This window comes from Rhineura floridana, chromosome 1 (genome assembly GCF_030035675.1).
Source record: "Rhineura floridana isolate rRhiFlo1 chromosome 1, rRhiFlo1.hap2, whole genome shotgun sequence".
Lineage (NCBI taxonomy): Eukaryota > Metazoa > Chordata > Lepidosauria > Squamata > Rhineuridae > Rhineura > Rhineura floridana.
Window position 1 is genome coordinate 11,234,806 of NC_084480.1, and position 18,940 is coordinate 11,253,745.

Sequence of the window (18,940 nt, forward strand, 5' to 3'; positions counted from 1 at the left end):
TCCCTTCCTTCCTCCCAGAAGGACCTCAGGGTGGCAAACAAAAACACTAAAAGTACTCTAAAACATCTTAAAAACAAAACAAAGACATTGAAATGTATTGAAACAAAACATCTTTAAAAACATATTAAAACAAAGCATCTTGAAAGAAATATTTTTTAAAAAAGCTTTAAAAACATCTTAAAAAGCAATTCCAACACAGACGCAGACTGGAATAAGCTCTCAACTTAAGCTCTCTCAGCTTGCCCAGCTGCAGCTTCCAGACCAACATTTGTGATGTAAAAAGTCCCAGGAATTCAGCAGGAAGTTAGAGTATCATTCATTTCATTCATTCATCTATTGGCGATCACTCGTGGCCAAGTAAGATTGTCTTCCAAGATAAGGTCTCTAGCAGTGGGTCTGTAAGTGACTGTGGAGGCCAATTCTGGATCCACACAGCCTCCCACAGTGAGGACATAGGTTTCCAGATGGAAGATGGTCACGATGAGGATTTGCTTGACGTGCCTTCCGCTTGGCTCATTCGTCCTGTTCACCCTGTACTCGTGCTTCTTCGAAGTCCATAGCACCTTTGATAATAGCAGACCTCCAATTGGGATGTTCATGGGCCAAGACTTCCCAATTCTCGATGCGCATGTTACATTTTTTTAGATTCACTTTAAGAACATCTTTAAACCTCTTTTGCTGTTCACCGATATTCTGTTTTCCATCCTTAAGTTGGGAGTAAAGTAGCTGCTTTGGAAGATGGTGATCAGGCATTCGAACAACATGGTGGGTCCAGCGAAGTTGATGTTGAAGGATCACTGTTTCAACACTGGTGGTCTTTGCTTCTTCCAAAATGCTAACATTAGTCCGTCTGCCTTCCCAAGTAATTTGCAGCATTGGTAGAATCTTTCAAGAAGTTGGGAGTGGCATTTATAAATGGTCCATGTTTCTTGAAGCTGTTGTACAGTGAAGATCATGTCCACTGTCCCCCTGGAAGGGCGGAAACCATTTTGAGATTCAGAGAGGACATCCACTGAGATCGGTAGGAGGTGATTTGTGAGGATCCTTGCAAGGATTTTACCTGCGGTAGCAAGAAGACGGATGCCCACTACAGGTAACTGGCTGGCTGGCCACTTAGGCTATAACTTAGGACTAATTTCTGATTTTCCCAATGTGTGAAACTCAGCATGAGGCCTTTTCAGGGTTTCTGGCCAGAAAAAAAAATCAATCCAATGACCAGTAAAAAACCCATAACCAATTGCTCTCTATAATTAGTTTCCAATAGCTTTTGTTGTTGTTATATGCCTTCAAGTCGAATATGACTTATGGTGACCCTATGAATCTTTTTTGTTTTTCATGGTAAGAGGTATTCAGAGGTGGTCTACCATTGCCTTCCTCTAAGCCTACGGTACCTGGTATGCCCAGGTGGTCTTCCATCCAAGTACTAGCCAGGCCTGACCCTGCTTAGTTTCCGAGATCAGATGAGATTGGGCATGTTCAGGGTAATATGGCCATAGTCCAACAACTTAGTCCTTTATGTAGTAACCAGTTAAAACACTTTCCTTTCCCTTTAGGAAGGAAAATCTAAAGGTCAGGAACAAGACTAGAAGAAGGGACCCTCAAGGAGGAGTTAACAAACACACCCTAAAATATTTATTTTCTCTCTGAAAAGGTGTATTGTGAACTCTGTTTCTAAACCTGTTTTTATGTATTGGTGTTGTCATACTGCAAGTTTAAAACTGAATTTTTGAGAGAAAAACCTCCACTCTAGTTTTTAACTTCTTATTTAATAGCATAAAATATTTCGCTTGTTTTATACCTTTTGGAATCCCCTGTTCACTGTATCCTTAGCATCCTTTTCTTCTTATGAAACAAAAAAATATGCCAGTCATTTCATTCCCTGTGTCCATCCTAAATTTTCTGTTAACATAGCTCATTATGTAAGTTAACACATTCTCTGCATGGAGGAGGAATGAGGGGGGAGGTCCCTTTCCCTTTCCCTTCCCCTTCCCCTTGCCCCAGATGTCCCAACTAGAAAAGTGGCTGCCCCAACTAACAAGGAAGGCTGGCTGCAGGGCTGTCCTAAACTAGGCAGTTGCCCTCAAGTGCACTGGAGGACTCTGATTCATTGCCAGAGTTGAAGTAATATTCAACTCTCAGTCCAATCCACTTTGGTACATGAAATAGAGAGGGGTGCCATGTTGCCCTTTGCCTCAGGCAACATAAGAACATAAGGAGAACCCTGATGGATCGGGCCAGAGGCCCATCTAGTTCAGCATCCTGTTCTCATAGTGGCCAACCAGATGCTTCTGGGAAGCCCACAAGCAGAACCTGAACACAACAGTGCTCTCCCCACCTGCAATTCCCAGCAACTGGTATGCAGAGGTATATTGCCTCTGATAGTGGAGGCAGAACATAGCTGTTGTGACTAGTAGCCACTGACAGCCTTATATTCTATGAATTTCTCCAATCAGTCTTTCAAAGCAAAATGTCTTGGGCTGGGCCAACATGGTTGTCCATTGCTTCCCTCTTCCTGCTGTGCAGCAAGCCTGGAGGTTTGCTTGTTAAAACTATTGCTTTATTGTTATTTATTAAATTTGTTAGCTGTCTTTCTACACATATGTGCACACTCAAAGCAACGTACAGTTAATCAAAAATTAAATTAAAAATATATACAAAGTTAGTACTTAAGCAGGTGGAACAACCCTTCTTAGGAAGGCTACACAACAGAACCCCCCCCCCCAAAAAGACTTCCAACATTTAGAACCAAATGCCTGGAAGAAGAGAAATGTTTTTGCCCAGTGCCTGAAGATGATAATGATGGCACCAGGCCTACCTCCCTGGGGAGAGTGTTCCATAAACAGGAGGCCACCATTGAGAAGGCCAATGCTCACGTTGCCACTCTCCACACCTCTTTCAGAGGGGGCACACGAAGGCGGGCCACTGATGCCGAGCTCAGGGTCCGGGTTGGTATATACAAGGAGGGGTGGTCCTTGAAGCATTGGGATCCTGAGGCACCATGACCATCAGAATAAACTCCCTAGAGACCACTAGATTGTTCTTAAGTTTATAATTCTGCCACCTTCGGAAGCTCAAGGGGGTGGCCCAGGAGAGGGCATTCTCTGAGGTGGCCCCTAAATTGTGGAAATCTTTCCCCACTGAGGTGCATCTAACAACTTCATTGTACAGTTTTAGGTGAACACTGAAGATGAACTTCTTTACCCTGGCGTTGACACCTGAGAGAGATATTTTTAGGATCCACCCTATTTTGTGATTTTAGGTTGTTTTTAATAGCTTTTTAATGCTGTGATTGAACATTGTTGTAACCTGCCCTGGGACCTTTGGGTGAACGGCGGGTAGTAAATGATGATTTATTTATTTGTTTGCTTGTTTAATAATAATAATAATAATAATAATAATTTATTTATTGGTCGCCTATCTGTCCAGGTTAGTGGACACTCTAGGCGACTTACAATAACAAAAAGCTATACATAATATACATATACAAAAACAAACCACAGTCCTAAACAATTTAAAACCAATTTCCAATTAAAACATCATAAAATTAATCCTCCTTAATCCCACCAAAAAAAAAAAAAGCAGCACACAAAAAACAAACAAAAAACAAACACACACCCAGGCCACCCCAGCCAGCCGGCTTATGTATCCCTCCAAAGAGGGACAGGTGGTAGCAATCAGTCCCAGCTGGCTGGGTACCTGGGGTCTGGTCCTGCAGGATGCAGGTCTGCCTGGCAGAAGTCCCACAGGGAAGGGTGGTGGAGGTGGTGATCCCACAGCAGCAGCAGCAGCAGCAACAGACTCTCCTTCCCTGGGCGGCGATGTTCTCTTCCTGCAGGTCCTGGGTCTCCCAGGCCACCCCAGCCAGCCGGCTTATGTATCCCTCCAAAGAGGGACAGGTGGTAGCAATCAGTCCCAGCTGGCTGGGTACCTGGGGTCTGGTCCTGCAGGATGCAGGTCTGCCTGGCAGAAGTCCCACAGGGAAGGGTGGTGGAGGTGGTGATCCCACAGCAGCAGCAGCAGCAGCAACAGACTCTCCTTCCCTGGGCGGCGATGTTCTCTTCCTGCAGGTCCTGGGTCTCCCAGGCCACCCCAGCCAGCCGGCTTATGTATCCCTCCAAAGAGGGACAGGTGGTAGCAATCAGTCCCAGCTGGCTGGGTACCTGGGGTCTGGTCCTGCAGGATGCAGGTCTGCCTGGCAGAAGTCCCACAGGGAAGGGTGGTGGAGGTGGTGATCCCACAGCAGCAGCAGCAGCAGCAACAGACTCTCCTTCCCTGGGCGGCGATGTTCTCTTCCTGCAGGTCCTGGGTCTCCCAGGCCACCCCAGCCAGCCGGCTTATGTATCCCTCCAAAGAGGGACAGGTGGTAGCAATCAGTCCCAGCTGGCTGGGTACCTGGGGTCTGGTCCTGCAGGATGCAGGTCTGCCTGGCAGAAGTCCCACAGGGAAGGGTGGTGGAGGTGGTGATCCCACAGCAGCAGCAGCAGCAGCAACAGACTCTCCTTCCCTGGGCGGCGATGTTCTCTTCCTGCAGGTCCTGGGTCTCCCAGGCCACCCCAGCCAGCCGGCTTATGTATCCCTCCAAAGAGGGACAGGTGGTAGCAATCAGTCCCAGCTGGCTGGGTACCTGGGGTCTGGTCCTGCAGGATGCAGGTCTGCCTGGCAGAAGTCCCACAGGGAAGGGTGGTGGAGGTGGTGATCCCACAGCAGCAGCAGCAGCAGCAACAGACTCTCCTTCCCTGGGCGGCGATGTTCTCTTCCTGCAGGTCCTGGGTCTCCCAGGCCACCCCAGCCAGCCGGCTTATGTATCCCTCCAAAGAGGGACAGGTGGTAGCAATCAGTCCCAGCTGGCTGGGTACCTGGGGTCTGGTCCTGCAGGATGCAGGTCTGCCTGGCAGAAGTCCCACAGGGAAGGGTGGTGGAGGTGGTGATCCCACAGCAGCAGCAGCAGCAGCAGCAACAGACTCTCCTTCCCTGGGCGGCGATGTTCTCTTCCTGCAGGTCCTGGGTCTCCCAGGCCACCCCAGCCAGCCGGCTTATGTATCCCTCCAAAGAGGGACAGGTGGTAGCAATCAGTCCCAGCTGGCTGGGTACCTGGGGTCTGGTCCTGCAGGATGCAGGTCTGCCTGGCAGAAGTCCCACAGGGAAGGGTGGTGGAGGTGGTGATCCCACAGCAGCAGCAGCAGCAGCAACAGACTCTCCTTCCCTGGGCGGCGATGTTCTCTTCCTGCAGGCCCTGGGTCTCCCAGGCCACCCCAGCCAGCCGGCTTATGTATCCCTCCAAAGAGGGACAGGTGGTAGCAATCAGTCCCAGCTGGCTGGGTACCTGGGGTCTGGTCCTGCAGGATGCAGGTCTGCCTGGCAGAAGTCCCACAGGGAAGGGTGGTGGAGGTGGTGATCCCACAGCAGCAGCAGCAGCAGCAACAGACTCTCCTTCCCTGGGCGGCGATGTTCTCTTCCTGCAGGTCCTGGGTCTCCCAGGCCACCCCAGCCAGCCGGCTTATGTATCCCTCCAAAGAGGGACAGGTGGTAGCAATCAGTCCCAGCTGGCTGGGTACCTGGGGTCTGGTCCTGCAGGATGCAGGTCTGCCTGGCAGAAGTCCCACAGGGAAGGGTGGTGGAGGTGGTGATCCCACAGCAGCAGCAGCAGCAGCAACAGACTCTCCTTCCCTGGGCGGCGATGTTCTCTTCCTGCAGGCCCTGGGTCTCCCAGGCCACCCCAGCCAGCCGGCTTATGTATCCCTCCAAAGAGGGACAGGTGGTAGCAATCAGTCCCAGCTGGCTGGGTACCTGGGGTCTGGTCCTGCAGGATGCAGGTCTGCCTGGCAGAAGTCCCACAGGGAAGGGTGGTGGAGGTGGTGATCCCACAGCAGCAGCAGCAGCAGCAACAGACTCTCCTTCCCTGGGCAGCGATGTTCTCTTCCTGCAGGTCCTGGGTCTCCCAGGCCACCCCAGCCAGCCGGCTTATGTATCCCTCCAAAGAGGGACAGGTGGTAGCAATCAGTCCCAGCTGGCTGGGTACCTGGGGTCTGGTCCTGCAGGATGCAGGTCTGCCTGGCAGAAGTCCCACAGGGAAGGGTGGTGGAGGTGGTGATCCCACAGCAGCAGCAGCAGCAGCAACAGACTCTCCTTCCCTGGGCGGCGATGTTCTCTTCCTGCAGGTCCTGGGTCTCCCAGGCCACCCCAGCCAGCCGGCTTATGTATCCCTCCAAAGAGGGACAGGTGGTAGCAATCAGTCCCAGCTGGCTGGGTACCTGGGGTCTGGTCCTGCAGGATGCAGGTCTGCCTGGCAGAAGTCCCACAGGGAAGGGTGGTGGAGGTGGTGATCCCACAGCAGCAGCAGCAGCAGCAACAGACTCTCCTTCCCTGGGTGGCGATGTTCTCTTCCTGCAGGTCCTGGGTCTCCCAGGCCACCCCAGCCAGCCGGCTTATGTATCCCTCCAAAGAGGGACAGGTGGTAGCAATCAGTCCCAGCTGGCTGGGTACCTGGGGTCTGGTCCTGCAGGATGCAGGTCTGCCTGGCAGAAGTCCCACAGGGAAGGGTGGTGGAGGTGGTGATCCCACAGCAGCAGCAGCAGCAGCAACAGACTCTCCTTCCCTGGGCGGCGATGTTCTCTTCCTGCAGGCCCTGGGTCTCCCAGGCCACCCCAGCCAGCCGGCTTATGTATCCCTCCAAAGAGGGACAGGTGGTAGCAATCAGTCCCAGCTGGCTGGGTACCTGGGGTCTGGTCCTGCAGGATGCAGGTCTGCCTGGCAGAAGTCCCACAGGGAAGGGTGGTGGAGGTGGTGATCCCACAGCAGCAGCAGCAGCAGCAACAGACTCTCCTTCCCTGGGCGGCGATGTTCTCTTCCTGCAGGCCCTGGGTCTCCCAGGCCACCCCAGCCAGCCGGCTTATGTATCCCTCCAAAGAGGGACAGGTGGTAGCAATCAGTCCCAGCTGGCTGGGTACCTGGGGTCTGGTCCTGCAGGATGCAGGTCTGCCTGGCAGAAGTCCCACAGGGAAGGGTGGTGGAGGTGGTGATCCCACAGCAGCAGCAGCAGCAGCAACAGACTCTCCTTCCCTGGGCGGCGATGTTCTCTTCCTGCAGGCCCTGGGTCTCCCAGGCCACCCCAGCCAGCCGGCTTATGTATCCCTCCAAAGAGGGACAGGTGGTAGCAATCAGTCCCAGCTGGCTGGGTACCTGGGGTCTGGTCCTGCAGGATGCAGGTCTGCCTGGCAGAAGTCCCACAGGGAAGGGTGGTGGAGGTGGTGATCCCACAGCAGCAGCAGCAGCAGGCTCTCCTTCCCTGGGCGGCGATGTTCTCTTCCTGCAGGCCCTGGGTCTCCCAGGCCACCCCAGCCAGCCGGCTTATGTATCCCTCCAAAGAGGGACAGGTGGTAGCAATCAGTCCCAGCTGGCTGGGTACCTGGGGTCTGGTCCTGCAGGATGCAGGTCTGCCTGGCAGAAGTCCCACAGGGAAGGGTGGTGGAGGTGGTGATCCCACAGCAGCAGCAGCAGCAGCAACAGACTCTCCTTCCCTGGGCGGCGATGTTCTCTTCCTGCAGGCCCTGGGTCTCCCAGGCCACCCCAGCCAGCCGGCTTATGCATCCCTCCAAAGAGGGACAGGTGGTAGCAATCAGTCCCAGCTGGCTGGGTACCTGGGGTCTGGTCCTGCAGGATGCAGGTCTGCCTGGCAGAAGTCCCACAGGGAAGGGTGGTGGAGGTGGTGATCCCACAGCAGCAGCAGCAGCAGCAACAGACTCTCCTTCCCTGGGCGGCGATGTTCTCTTCCTGCAGGCCCTGGGTCTCCCAGGCCACCCCAGCCAGCCGGCTTATGTATCCCTCCAAAGAGGGACAGGTGGTAGCAATCAGTCCCAGCTGGCTGGGTACCTGGGGTCTGGTCCTGCAGGATGCAGGTCTGCCTGGCAGAAGTCCCACAGGGAAGGGTGGTGGAGGTGGTGATCCCACAGCAGCAGCAGCAGCAGCAACAGACTCTCCTTCCCTGGGCGGCGATGTTCTCTTCCTGCAGGTCCTGGGTCTCCCAGGCCACCCCAGCCAGCCGGCTTATGTATCCCTCCAAAGAGGGACAGGTGGTAGCAATCAGTCCCAGCTGGCTGGGTACCTGGGGTCTGGTCCTGCAGGATGCAGGTCTGCCTGGCAGAAGTCCCACAGGGAAGGGTGGTGGAGGTGGTGATCCCACAGCAGCAGCAGCAGCAGCAACAGACTCTCCTTCCCTGGGCGGCGATGTTCTCTTCCTGCAGGTCCTGGGTCTCCCAGGCCACCCCAGCCAGCCGGCTTATGTATCCCTCCAAAGAGGGACAGGTGGTAGCAATCAGTCCCAGCTGGCTGGGTACCTGGGGTCTGGTCCTGCAGGATGCAGGTCTGCCTGGCAGAAGTCCCACAGGGAAGGGTGGTGGAGGTGGTGATCCCACAGCAGCAGCAGCAGCAGCAACAGACTCTCCTTCCCTGGGCGGCGATGTTCTCTTCCTGCAGGCCCTGGGTCTCCCAGGCCACCCCAGCCAGCCGGCTTATGCATCCCTCCAAAGAGGGACAGGTGGTAGCAATCAGTCCCAGCTGGCTGGGTACCTGGGGTCTGGTCCTGCAGGATGCAGGTCTGCCTGGCAGAAGTCCCACAGGGAAGGGTGGTGGAGGTGGTGATCCCACAGCAGCAGCAGCAGCAGCAACAGACTCTCCTTCCCTGGGCGGCGATGTTCTCTTCCTGCAGGCCCTGGGTCTCCCAGGCCACCCCAGCCAGCCGGCTTATGTATCCCTCCAAAGAGGGACAGGTGGTAGCAATCAGTCCCAGCTGGCTGGGTACCTGGGGTCTGGTCCTGCAGGATGCAGGTCTGCCTGGCAGAAGTCCCACAGGGAAGGGTGGTGGAGGTGGTGATCCCACAGCAGCAGCAGCAGCAGCAACAGACTCTCCTTCCCTGGGCGGCGATGTTCTCTTCCTGCAGGTCCTGGGTCTCCCAGGCCACCCCAGCCAGCCGGCTTATGTATCCCTCCAAAGAGGGACAGGTGGTAGCAATCAGTCCCAGCTGGCTGGGTACCTGGGGTCTGGTCCTGCAGGATGCAGGTCTGCCTGGCAGAAGTCCCACAGGGAAGGGTGGTGGAGGTGGTGATCCCACAGCAGCAGCAGCAGCAGCAACAGACTCTCCTTCCCTGGGCGGCGATGTTCTCTTCCTGCAGGTCCTGGGTCTCCCAGGCCACCCCAGCCAGCCGGCTTATGTATCCCTCCAAAGAGGGACAGGTGGTAGCAATCAGTCCCAGCTGGCTGGGTACCTGGGGTCTGGTCCTGCAGCATGCAGGTCTGCCTGGCAGAAGTCCCACAGGGAAGGGTGGTGGAGGTGGTGATCCCACAGCAGCAGCAGCAGCAGCAACAGACTCTCCTTCCCTGGGCGGCGATGTTCTCTTCCTGCAGGCCCTGGGTCTCCCAGGCCACCCCAGCCAGCCGGCTTATGTATCCCTCCAAAGAGGGACAGGTGGTAGCAATCAGTCCCAGCTGGCTGGGTACCTGGGGTCTGGTCCTGCAGGATGCAGGTCTGCCTGGCAGAAGTCCCACAGGGAAGGGTGGTGGAGGTGGTGATCCCACAGCAGCAGCAGCAGCAGCAACAGACTCTCCTTCCCTGGGCGGCGATGTTCTCTTCCTGCAGGCCCTGGGTCTCCCAGGCCACCCCAGCCAGCCGGCTTATGTATCCCTCCAAAGAGGGACAGGTGGTAGCAATCAGTCCCAGCTGGCTGGGTACCTGGGGTCTGGTCCTGCAGGATGCAGGTCTGCCTGGCAGAAGTCCCACAGGGAAGGGTGGTGGAGGTGGTGATCCCACAGCAGCAGCAGCAGCAGCAGCAGCAACAGACTCTCCTTCCCTGGGCGGCGATGTTCTCTTCCTGCAGGCCCTGGGTCTCCCAGGCCACCCCAGCCAGCCGGCTTATGTATCCCTCCAAAGAGGGACAGGTGGTAGCAATCAGTCCCAGCTGGCTGGGTACCTGGGGTCTGGTCCTGCAGGATGCAGGTCTGCCTGGCAGAAGTCCCACAGGGAAGGGTGGTGGAGGTGGTGATCCCACAGCAGCAGCAGCAGCAGCAACAGACTCTCCTTCCCTGGGCGGCGATGTTCTCTTCCTGCAGGCCCTGGGTCTCCCAGGCCACCCCAGCCAGCCGGCTTATGTATCCCTCCAAAGAGGGACAGGTGGTAGCAATCAGTCCCAGCTGGCTGGGTACCTGGGGTCTGGTCCTGCAGGATGCAGGTCTGCCTGGCAGAAGTCCCACAGGGAAGGGTGGTGGAGGTGGTGATCCCACAGCAGCAGCAGCAGCAGCAGCAGCAGCAGCAGCAGCAGCAGCAGCAGCAGCAGCAGCAGCAGCAGCAGCAGCAGCAGCAGCAGCAGCAGCAGCAGCAGCAGCAACAGACTCTCCTTCCCTGGGTGGCGATGTTCTCTTCCTGCAGGCCCTGGGTCTCCCAGGCCACCCCAGCCAGCCGGCTTATGTATCCCTCCAAAGAGGGACAGGTGGTAGCAATCAGTCCCAGCTGGCTGGGTACCTGGGGTCTGGTCCTGCAGGATGCAGGTCCGCCAGGCAGAAGTCCCACAGGGAAGGGTGGTGGAGGTGGTGATTTATTTGATTTATATCCTGCCCTTCCTCCCAGTAGGAGCCCAGGGCAGCATGATGATGATAAGTCTAGAATGGAAACTGTTCAGGTAGCCTGGCTCCCACTATGTAACAATTGAAGGAGGAGTGGTGGCAGCAAATCTTTTAGCAGAGGGGATGAAATAACCCTGCTACCATTTTCTCTTCTGTTCTGCAGCCGGACAGAAAGGCTGCCACCAGGTGGTAATTGAGAAAGAGCCAAAGGCTCTCAGCAGAGCCAATGGAATATCCCTACTTCTTTTCTCTCCCTCTGCCCTGCAGCCTGATGGAATCTCCTTCAACAAGGTAGCTCTAGACAAGATTCATGGTCATTGAGAGGGCAGGGACGCCAGTGAAGAGAGCAACTGATGTCAGTCTCCTTTCATCCTGTGTTTCGAGCCACAAACCACAATGACAAGATCTTAAAAGGCCTGGGAGAACAGAACGCCTACTATAGATCAGGGGCAGGGAACATTTTTCAGCCAAAGGGCTGGGAACCTTTCCAGGGGTTGCATACCAGTGGTCAGAGACAGAAGTGGGTGGAACAATGAATGTAATTTGACATAATCGCCCATTCCTAATGATGGCCACTCTTCTTCTTTTTGCATGAGTCTCTTCCAGGAAGGACCCCTGCCTGAAATCCTGGAGAGCTGCTGCCAGTCAGTGTTGGCAATATTGAGCTAAATGGATTTTATGCTCCTAGGTATTCAACAACACACTGCAGCCTTGAACAGAGCTTAGGGGGAAATGCACTACACTTCTGAAATATATTCTACCATTTCCAACTTTGCAAATAAACAGATGAAATAGATGTAATCCCCTGAATGACAGTGATTCATTTTCAATCCGGACTACACTGTGGAGTGAATTGCCGAGCACTGGATTATGCAATTTGTGCAAGTATGATAAATTTTTAAAGTTTTTTTATATTCTTTTTCTTAATAAAATAAAATCTAGCCCAGGACATCTTTTTATACCATAGTTATTCCTGAAGTGCCAACAAATAAAACCATGTGCACATCAACATAGCCATATATATATCTATATATCTTCTCCCTCCCTCTCTCCTTCCCTCTCTTTAAAAAAAAAAACTGTTGCAGTGTGATCTGTTTTAAGATGTTTTATACCTTCCATCTCCGTCCGTCAAGGAAGAAACCATGACTCACCATTAATAATGTCGTCCCTCCTCCAGCACTCCCTAAAATGGCTTTGCTTTTACTTGATTTTATGTTGGGCTTTTCTTAACAGCCCAGAAAGGGTGAAGAGAGGGAGTCAATAAAGGAAGATGTGAAAATGCATCATTGTTCTTTTAAAAAGGGGACTCTGAACAAATAGTGGAACTTGGGCAAGTGTGTGACCTTTTATTGCTTTCCATAGAAATCAAGCTTCCACCCTAGCTGTAGCTGTCAGCTTGTTGGTTATGCACCATAAAATATTAAAGGCCTCTTGTAAATTTAGCTGGGAAAGGGATGGTTCTGTCTGCACCTTTACCATTTTGGCACTGAAAATCACATGATGAAAATTATACTGTGTGTGTGCTTATGTCTGTGTGCACAATGGACGGCTTTTCTGCGGGTATATTCTGCAATATGTCATTGACTCAATAACAGTGCATTAATGGTAAGGAGATTTATACTGGTCTGTCCACACAGCAATCCACTTTATGAGTTGTTCTGTGATGCTTTTCCAATATTACTGCATGATTGCAGTGTGCAGGGGCACTCTTGCACTGCAGCGCAGCAGAAGTGAGACAAAAAGTAAACTGCAACATGTGTAGTGTAAAAAGTAACAGGAATTGTTGCAGGAATTTACAGGATGTACACTGACTGGAAACAAAGCAGCGTGCCTGTCTCAAAACATTTGCAAGTGCAAAGCAGTGAAATGAGGGTTCCTATATAACTGTCCCAATACCTTCATGAACACAAATAATCATGAATGCCCAATAAAAAGGATGTCTGGAGGAGGGGTGTGTGTGTGTGTGTGTGTGTGTGTGTGTGTGTGTGTGTGTGTGTGTGTGTGTGTGTGTGTGTGTGTGTGTGTGTGTGTGTGTGTGTGTGTGTGTGTGTGTGTGTGTGTGTGTGTGTGTGTGTGTGTGTGTGTGTGTGTGTGTGTGTGTGTGTGTGTGTGTGTGTTTAGGGATAAATGAATCTGCCTTTTCCCAGTTCATGTAACTTTTAGATATCATTCTGTTCTCTTCTGTTTCCACATTAACCTTGACTTCTGGGATCCATTTGGATCCCCAGGAAGACTTTTCATTGCATAATTTACATATAAGTAGACCTATAGGGGTGTCCTTCTACGACATTGTTGCAAATTTTAACCTGAACAATGTCCCCAAATTTCAGCCAGTTACCACTTACTGTTTTCCTTCTGGGGGAAAAATCCACCAGGGTCCAAAAATACTGCAGCGAAAAGCCCTGCAGCCCAAATGCTGCCTTTTATTGTTTAATTTATGGGGTTGTCCTTCTACAGCATTGTCACAAACTGTCACCCATACAACATCCCCAAATTTCAGCCAGTTACCACTTACCATTGTCCCCCAACATGGGTGGCTTTAAAAGAGGATTCGACAAGTCCTTGGAGGATAAGGCTATCAATGGTTACTATCCACGATGACTATCTGCCTTCAGTGTTAAAAGCAGTATGCCTCTGAATGCACATTGCTGGGAATCACAAGTGGGGAAAGGGGTCTTTGCACACAGGCCCTGCTTGTGGGCTTCCCATTGGGGCATCTGGTTGGCCACTGTGAGAACAGGATGCTGGATTAGATGGGCCCTCGGCCTGATCCATCAAGGCTCTTCTTATGTTGTCTTCTCTCCCAAGATGGGAGAGACCATCTTGGCTGTAAGACCCTCTCCCTGCTTGCTGGCCTCTTTCCACCTGGCCTGAAAGGGTGGGCCCTTGACTGACTGCAGCTGTAAAAGGTCCAATTGGACCCTTGGATGATAAGGGAGTCAAAGGTGTACTAAAGAACGATAAGGAGATTGCAGAGAAGCTAAATGAATTCTTTGCATCTGTCTTCACAGTGGAAGATATAGGGCAGATCCCTGAACCTGAACTAACATTTGCAGGAAGGGATTCTGAGGAACTAAGACAAATAGTGGTAACGAGAGAGGAAGTTCTAAGCTTAATGGACAATATAAAAACTGACAAATCACCGGGCCCGGATGGCATCCACCCGAGAGTTCTCAAAGAACTCAAAGGTGAAATTGCTGATCTGCTAACTAAAATATGTAACTTGTCCCTCGGGTCCTCCTCCGTGCCTGAGGACTGAAAAGTGGCAAATGTAACGCCAATCTTCAAAAAGGGATCCAGAGGGGATCCCGGATATTACAGGCCAGTTAGCTTAACTTCTGTCCCTGGAAAACTGGTAGAAAGTATTATTAAAGCTAGATTAACTAAGCACATAGAAGAACAAGCCTTGCTGAAGCAGAGCCAGCATGGCTTCTGCAAGGGAAAGTCCTGTCTCAGTAACCTAATAGAATTATTTGAGAGTGTCAACAAGCATATAGATAGAGGAGGAATAAATGGACAGTTCTCCCAATGGAGGGCTGTAGAAAGTGGAGTCCCTCAAGGATCGGTATTGGGACCTGTACTTTTCAACTTGTTCATTAATGACCTAGAATTAGGAGTGAGCAGTGAGGTGGCCAAGTTTGCTGACGACACTAAATTGTTCAGGGTTGTTAAAACAAAAAGGGAATGCGAAGAGCTCCAAAAAGACCTCTCCAAACTGAGTGAATGGGCGGAAAAATGGCAAATGCAATTCAATAGAAACAAGTGTAAAATTATGCATATTGGAGCAAAAAATCTTAATTTCACATATACGCTCATGGGGTCTGAACTGGCGGTGACCGACCAGGAGAGAGACCTCAGGGTTGTAGTGGACAGCACAATGAAAATGTCGACCCCGTGTGCGGCAGCTGTGAAAAAGGCAAATTCCATGCTAGCAATAATTAGGAAAGGTATTGAAAATAAAACAGCCGATATCATAATGCCATTGTATAAATCTATGGTGCGGCCGCATTTGGAATACTTGGACGGCTTTAAAAGAAGATTAGACAAATTCATGGAGGACAGGGCTATCAATGGCTACTAGCCATGATGGCTGTGCTCTGCCACCCTAGTCAGAGGCAGCATGCTTCTGAAAACCAGTTGCCGGAAGCCTGAGGAGGGGAGAGTGTTCTTGCACTCGGGTCCTGCTTGTGGGCTTCCCCCAGGCACCTGGTTGGCCACTGTGAGAACAGGATGCTGGACTAGATGGGCCACTGGCCTGATCCAGCAGGCTCTTCTTATGTTCTTATGTTCTTAAGGTATCATTACCTGAGGATGCCAGAGACCACCTTGATTGTGGGGTGTTGTTTAGGGGCTTCTGTTTGGGTAAACGTTTAATTTCTGATGGTCGGTTTTTTGTTTTGCTGCTATTGGGATTATGCTTTTGTATTTTATTGATGGATTTTATTAGGAATTATAAGGATGTATCAATTTATTGTATGTATTTTATGATGTTTTTATTAACTTATTGACCATTTGAATTTATTTCTTACAGTGAGTTGTGTAACTTTTTTTCTGTTCATGTTGTGAGCCACCTTGTGCATAAATTGTTATGGAAAGGTGGCATACAAATAAACAGTGATGATGATGATGATGTTCTTATGTTTTAATGGCCTTGTAAACCACCCAGAGACATCTACTATTAGAGGGAGGGCAATAAATAAACAATGAAGAAGTAAAGGATGCCCAACAGCAATTATTTGCTGGGTTTCATTAAAATTATTATTATTATTATTATTATTGCCTTTATTTATACCCCACCATTTTTCCAAAACTGGAACTCACGGCGGCTTCCAGATAAAAATATATATAATTAAAAACATACAAAGTCTACATTAAAATAGACATAAAATGTAAAACGCCATAAAGATAAGAAAGAAAACAAGCACCGACCACTATAAAAGCAACACTGAGCAATTATAGAACAGCTAAAAGCTATTATCAAGAGGCAATCAACCTTAAAATGCTAGAAAATAAAAACACATTAAAAGCTACAGAAGGAGAGGATTTAAACAGAAAATGTAAACACTGCAGTTGTTCAAAGCTGCAGCTTTGGAAGCTTGAAAAAGCCTGGGAGAACAAAACGGGGGTTGCCAGACATCAAAGGAGGTGCGTGGTGTGTCTCTCGGAGGAGGCCATTCCCTAGGTAAGGGGCCACCACTCACAGTCACTGCTGTGACTTAGCTGGCAGGGCAATCAGATGGAGCATTCAGTTCAAAAGCTCCCAAAGGCTCGGAGGCACTTGGCTCTCCCACTTGCATGGCCACCAATCTTTCCTGCCTCACCGAGGTCCTTTGAAATCCATTGAGACTGTGAAGTAGAAGCATTGGATGGATCCCCAGAGGTGGTGGCAACTGGTGGCTCCATGTCAGTGCAGCACCTTGGACAGCTCCTTGAACATTCAGACTAAACCCCAGAGTAGATTCCACTGCCGCAGGCATCACTGCCCAGGGAACAACTCCCATCAACCTCAATAACTGGCCATGGGGTTGTAGTCCAACAACCTCCGGGGCCCCAGGGTTGAGGGAAGCTGGGTTAGACACATTCATGGAGGAGGAAATTCCATCAATGGCAATGAGCCCTCACAGTGAGATGTACACAGGCAGCATAACTCCGATACCAGATGCTATCCTAGCCTTCTTTCGAGATAAGTCAAAATGACTCATTCTACATCCCCTTTTTGCTGAGATTGAAAAATAGCTCCCTTATTCTGTGATTGTCGGCATACGTCTCAAATATTTTTGGTTTGAGTGGCAATGAAAAAAATGAAATAGACTGCCTTCAAGTCGATTCTGACTTATGATGACCCTAAAAATAGGGTTTTCATGGAAAGCAGTATTCAGAGGGGGTTTACCATTGCCTTCCTCTGAGGCTGAGAGGCCCAAGATCACCCATGGAGTTTAATGGCTGTGTGGGGATTCGAACCCTGGTCTCCACCCTGTAGTAGTCCAACACTTTAACCACGGTGCCACACTGGCTCTAGGGCACATTTAAGTTGCTTCCTAGACAGCCTGCACTATGGATGCTGCCATGATAGATGATGTAGGTTAGTATCCAAGATGGTGCCACGCAACACACCACACCACACTCCCCGTGCCTCTCTCTGTGTGTCATTGGCAGTGCCCCATGGTATTAGGAAGCTGGAAGAGCAATGGAGCCCTACACGAGCTGCCCTACCAACAGCTACTGGAATCAGGCAGCCTTTAGAGCTGTAAAAAGCTGCTCACATCAGCAGAAACAGCCGAGCTGCCCCATAAAGTGTGGAAATGTGGGGAGACATTCATGCAGCCCCCTAGACAGTCTATAGGTGCCACCATCTTATTATGCATTTATTTTTATTACATTTATATCCCTCCCTTCCTCCCAGAAGGAGCCCAGGGCAGAAAACAAAAACTCTGTAAGCACTCTAAAATGCTTTTTTAAAAAACAAAACAAAACAAAGGACTTTAAAATATATTAAAACAAAACATCTTATTTTAAAAAAATCTTTAAAAATATATTTAAAACAATTCCAACACAGATACAGACCTAGGATAAGGTCTCTACTTAAAAGGCTTGTTGAAAGAGGAAAGTCTTCAGCAGGCAGTGAAGGATAACAGAGATGGTGACAGACAGGTATTTTGGATACCTACTCTTATATCTATATTTGTAAGCATCACACTTGCCATGAATGCTTCAGCACAGGAGCACAGGAGCAGCTGAAGCATTCACAGCAAGCCGAGCGGGCAGGTGAGGAGCGCAGCTGAAGTGAGCGAACTGCAGTGTGAATGCTCCAGCCACCCACTTCAACAGTGGCGGCAGCAACAGCAGCAGCAGGCAAGGGGGATAGGAGGTGAGGGCGACGAGTGAGGCTCGGTGTCCCCTCAGGACAAATTCCCAGCAATATGAATGCTTCAGCCGCCTGCCTCAGTCCTGTTTGAGTGTCTGCATGTGGAATTATCACACCTACATCTGTGATCTGTGTGTGCCCAGCCGTGTGATCACAATGTGGCAGACGGCAACTGGAAAGTTATTGGGGGTGGGGGGTGGGATACGGCATGAAATGTTTCCAAGAAAACCTGATGTTGAACTTGCTGTTTTCTGTGATTTGAGAAGTACCTACTGAACAACTGTCTCCATCAAAAATGTATATTTCAAGTTGAAAATTGCTCTGCTCTGGCCTTCTCGGAGCAATACAAATGAGCTCTCATAAGAGACCAATGCAAGGAAATTGTGTTTTCTTTATTTCTTGTTCCCCCTTCTGCACAAAGAATTATTTATGAGTCTGCAGGTGCTCTTTCAAGCAGACATAGATGCGCACTGTGACCGGTGCTGCTTTTTACACCAAAAGATATTAGTCTAGACAAGGAAAAAGACATGCATACAGACCAGGGTCCTTCTTTGCTGTCAAAATTTGCAATAACACCGCAACCCCAACAGGCCTCCGGTTACTGCATGCCAAGGAGATATTATTTTGCCTCATTCCCCTGGAGTTGCACAAATGAGACATGGCCGTAGGTGCTGTGTTGTCCCTCTTGTGGTGCAGAGTGGGCTGCAGAAAGTGCACATCTTCCACCCTGGCACATCTGGCAACTTTAACTGGCATCCACTGGCGCAGTGCTGCACATTTAATTTTATTTCAGAGCCTCGACACAAACAGTGAGCCCTTATGCCAAACGCTGAACTTTTGCTTTTGTGCCAGATGCCACGCGTCTGCTTCTCCTGAATGAGCTTAATTCCATTTGGCAGCAGAGGCGTCATAAACCAGTGCAGCTGGAAGCTCAGGGTGCAAAGTGGGCAGTGGAGCCCAGGGAAAGCTGCCTGCCACCATGTCCAGGCAACCAAGACGTGCTCATTTTCACCATCACTCTTCTTATTTGCATTGCTCTCATCAGAAAGTGTCACCGTCAGAGTCTGATTAGTGCATAAGAATTGCCACGCTGGATTAGATGACAGCTTCCTGACCCCAGCTGCAGGCAGCCAGACAGCTCCCGTTGATTTAACGTCTCTGTGAAACTAGTCATTGTACGAATGGTTACAGCTGTACAACTCTCATTGTCCCTATCCATCAGTCATGCTGGATGGGAGCTGGAGACCAACAACATCTAGATGGCTACAGGTTCTCTCCATCCCTGCTGGAGAGCCACTTAGATTGGTTTATGGGAGAACAACACAGTAGGCTAGCTATGCTTATGGGAATAATACCATTTCTGGGTTTCCAGGACCGGATGAACCTGGAAGTACTTCTTTATGCCTTCCACAATTAACTTTGGCGAAGGGCCGTAGCTCAGTGGAAGAGCATCTGCCTTGCAT

At 50.6% G+C, this 18,940-nt stretch overlaps 1 pseudogene; it reads right to left on the reverse strand.

Annotated features, from left to right (window-relative positions):
- Window positions 1–1,379: 1,379 nt before the first annotated feature.
- On the reverse strand, window positions 1,380–1,498 carry LOC133375747 (5S ribosomal RNA; annotated as a pseudogene).
- Window positions 1,499–18,940: the final 17,442 nt, after the last annotated feature.